Here is a 4,708-nt window from a genome sequence, read left to right as displayed (position 1 = left end):
AAGGGAAAAAGTTCATATTTCACTGTCAAGCTGTCAAGGTCTGAAAGAACCATATTTAAGGCACACTGATAGATGAGTTACAGTCTAGTATGCATAATTAACCAATCTACACTTCCTGGCACATTGTAAAAATGCAGATAAGATAAGCTGTGTTAAAAATAAACATATCAAGGTCACTTTCATCACAAAGCAGCATTTGTTTAGGCACTGTAACAAACTTATACATGTCACAACTGCTAAACGGATAAATCCGTTTCCATTGAGTCTTCCTAAATAGCACTAACATTTTAAGGGTAGAAGGAAATGTTATGTTTTTGCTAAATACATGCACTGGGTGTTGTCCTATAATATTATATACATTCAAATGCTTTTTTATTTGAGCTGAGAACAAACATAGTGGTCTTTGTACATAATTGTTTGAAAAAACTTGTCAAATTTTTCCCAGTCCACATGTTTTTACACATGTTACACATTTTCCACACATGTTTACATGCAGTACTTAAAAAAAGGCTACATAAAAAGCAAGCTGTTGCCACAAAGTAATGAAGAAGCATATAAGTTAAACCAATGGTTCTCAACTGGTGAGTCACAACACAAGTTACCCCGAAATGGGTCACTGATCTGTTTCATTAATACTGTAGGAAAAACACAAACAATAAAATGCAACTGACAATATTACTGTGCATAATTAAAAATAGCAATTATTATCAGTGAACTTATCAATCAGAATTTTGGTAAACATTCATGTCAATATTTGCTATACACTTTTCTTTTTTTTAAAAGATTTTTTTATTTATTTTTGTGGCAATGCCATAGAAGAACCATTTTTGGCTTCCCAAAGAACCTTTTAGTTAAAGTTCTTAAAAGAACCATTTTTTTCTTAGCGTGAAGAACATAATCTAAGGGTGTTCACACTTTTAGTTCGGTTCTCTTGGTTCTTTTGGTCCTGACCAAAAAAAATGTTACATTTAGTCCTGGTTCACTTAGCGTTCACACACTGTCATTTTTAACACCGAAACCTGAAAAGACACAAAACAAACAAGAAAAAAAGGGCTTTTATGACACATTTTGGTTAATTTAAATGTCTTTGGTCCATGTTGTGTTCATATTTCAGTCGAACTGCACCAGAGACTTTTCAGGGGTTTTGGACCGCTTGTTTGGTGCGCATACGGTTCGAATGGCAGCGTTCACACTTATTCAAATGAATCGCACTAACAGAGCAATCGTATCAGAGTTTGTTTTAATTGAACCAAACATGCCAAGTGTAAACACACCCTAAAAAAACTTTTTCCACTATTAAGAACCTTTTGTGCAATGGAAAGATTCTTTATGGAACTATAGATTCCATTAAAGAACCCTTATTTTTAAAAGTGTAGTCAAATTACAAAGATGCCAACATTGACGGTTGAGTGCCAAGTTTTATTCCTTGAAAATTTTGAACAAAACTACACAAGGTAAAAAAAACAAAACAAAACAAAAACAGATTACATTAAATACAGGTTCACATGCAGCTGGAATAAATGTGGTTTAGGGCTGACTCCTTGCGGTACAATTATTGGCTGTGCACTGCAGAGAACATTAAACCATTAAAAAAAAAAAGAGAGAGATGTTTTTCCTGTTCAGCTTATGTAATGGTATTAAATTTGTACATTGCTGGATCTATGCAGTCCAATTTTAATACATTGTAATGTTGGATCTGAGAACATTTTGTTCACTTTTGTATGCTAAATAATTTCATTTGAGTCGCAAATCGATGCCCAATGCAAAATCTATGCCCTGAAACAACTTTGAGGACCACTTGGTTGAACATAAGTTACCGAAAACACCAATGATGAAGAGAAAAAGAGCTAGTGAGTGTGGTAGCATAGCCTAAAATCATGAAAAAGTCATGAAGACAACCAGAATGATTTGAAGAGGAGAACAAGAGTGAGGATAAGAGTGGAGAGAGTGAGAAACACAGAGTGAAAAACTGAGGGAGAAAGACCAATATAGCCCCAAATTGGAGGATGTGTTTTTTGGTCAGAAACCCATCTCTAAAATTAGCCAGGGATGTAAATTCCACAACGTTTCTGACTTTGTGTGTTCAGATGAAAAAGAGGGCTATGGAAAAGACAAGAAATAAATATAAAAGGGAAAACTCATACTTGAACTGTATAATGATGATTTTTACAATGGGAGTACTTTAAAGAGCAGGGACGTTTTCAAAGCCACTGTAAAGGAGGAGGAAACCTAAAAATGAAAGCCGCAGGCCTCACACAGGACATTTCGCCATTAAGGTTAAACCATGTGTACAGCGGATAAAGCACCACAGCCCAGCCTTCAACACAGTCCTCACCTATGCTATTGTAGCCTGTAATTTAAGCTTAACACACATACAGGGAAAAATGTGCCTCCCAAAATCCACATTCTGGGACATTTCTGCTCATAGATGGGAACGGTGCTGTTTACATGGAATATAAATGGATTCTTTAACTGGCAAATACTGGTAGTGCTTTTAAAATGTCTTCCCCTTACCTTTACAACATTGTCACTTTCTTTTCACTGGTTTTCTCTTTGTGTTTTCTTTACAGTAAACATGAATTGTCATTCACAAGCAAAATGTGACGTATTTCCAACTGAAATAGGATATTCAGTGAGTAAAAAGAAATGTAGGGAGTGACTTGTTTTGCTGCTGAATCTTCAGCGTCACGGAAAATCCGTCATACCTGCGTTGTAAATGTGAGCTCGCAAAACTTCGCAGTCTGAATGCAAAAGAAAAAAACGAAATAATAGCATTACCGTTTTTCTCGTCGTCCTCACCGACTATCCATTCACGAACAAATGACTCTTATGAGTCAGTATTTTTTAATGAATCAAAAACATACAGCACGAAAAGTGTAGTCTGTTTCCCTAACTAATTTCTCTTAGGAGCCTGTTCTTTTAATTAGTGGTTCAAAAGGACTAGTTTACTGAATTGAATCTCTCAACGCTGTTAAAGGGTTAGTACACCCAAAAATGAAAATTCTGTCATTAATTACTCACCCTCGTGTCGTTCTACACCCCTAAGACCTTCGTCCATCTTCGGAACACAAATTAAAGATATTTTTTTATGAAATCCGATGGCTCGGTGAGGCCTCCATTAAGCCACTGAACCTCTCAAGATCCATAAAGGTACTAAAAACGTATTTAAAACAGTTCATGTGAGTTCAGTGGTTCTACCATAATATAATAAAGCAACGAGAATACTTTTTGTGCGCCAAAAAACAAAATAACGACTTTTCAACAATATCTAGTGATTTCAAAACACTGCTTCGGAGCTTTACGAATCGAATCAGTGAATCGGAGCTTTAAAGTCACTTAATTTCAGCAGTTTAGCCGTTTGATAGGAGATCTGAATCATTAATTCAAAACAAAAGATCCGTAAAGCTCAGAAGCAGTTTTGAAATCGGCCATCACGAGATGTTGAAAAGTCGTTATTTATTTATTTATTTATTTTTTTGGCGCATAAAAAGTATTCTCATCGCTTTATTATATTAAGGTAGAACCACTGAAAATAATATGTTTTTAAATATGTTTTTAGTACCTTTATGGATCTTGAGAGGTTCGGTGGCTTTGCTCTCAATAGTGGCCTCACTGAGCCATCAGATTTCATCAAAAATATCTTAATAATTTGTGTTCAGAAGATGAACGAAGGTCTTAGGGGTGTAGAACTACATGAGGGTGAGTAATTAATGACATTATTTTCATTTTTGAGTGAACTAACTCTTTAATGAATCAACACCTGACTCACTTGCTAAACTGTCATAATCACTACTGTGAAACATCGCATTGTACAAGCCTCTGTGGCATAAGTGACGACAGTGGAACAAGAAAGTGTTTTCAGAGGTGAAGCAAGATATTCAATTTTAATAAAAGACTTAAAAGACAACACTATTCTTTAAAATATCATGTACCAATGAATCACAAAATTCACAAAAAAAAAAAAAAAAAACTTTTTTCTTTTTCTTTTTTGATTCATCAAGGTCAAACATACACGCTAAACCACATGAGGCACATATTACGTAAAATTTAAATACATAATTCCAGGCCACTGATGCAGGTACATCTGAACAAAAGATGACGAAGATGACAATGACAAACATGCAGACATAAACGGATGCGGAACACTTTGTTAGACTGCTGTACCTGTTTGACTTCCATGATGGCATTTCATTCTTTAGCCAGCTTCCCCTGTCCGATTATTTTTGTATATAAATATTTACATTCCAACCTTGACATTTTCCACCTTATCAAAAGAGTGCATTAGTGGCATTGTTACCTACATCACTCAGCAGCAGCTGATAAATTCAATACTCCGGGCGCCAGACAAAAGCCTCTCTTAATTTGGGTTCAGTGAGGCTGTGGTTATAGACAGGAGGGGCTAAATTGAGAACAAAGTAAATTGTCCAGCATGGGTTATAAGGTTCATTGGTTTCTGTCATAGTTTACAGATGGACTGCAAACCGGCAACTAATTAAATAGGGGCTGCTCTGACCAATTAGATAATGCAGTCATGCAAAGCTTCTGGCTTCCTTGAGTACATAAGAGCTGTATTGACTTGCTCACTATGGCAGTGGTTAATGTACTACAATGAAGCTGTAATTGGTAGCAGCAACTTCATTTCCATTCTATTATGCCTTTTTATTGTTGTGGATGAAGAAACAAATAAAGAAATCATAGTGACATTGAA

Source organism: Ctenopharyngodon idella, chromosome 22 (genome assembly GCF_019924925.1).
Source record: "Ctenopharyngodon idella isolate HZGC_01 chromosome 22, HZGC01, whole genome shotgun sequence".
Taxonomy (NCBI): domain Eukaryota; kingdom Metazoa; phylum Chordata; class Actinopteri; order Cypriniformes; family Xenocyprididae; genus Ctenopharyngodon; species Ctenopharyngodon idella.
Note: the sequence above shows the minus strand (reverse complement) of the source record.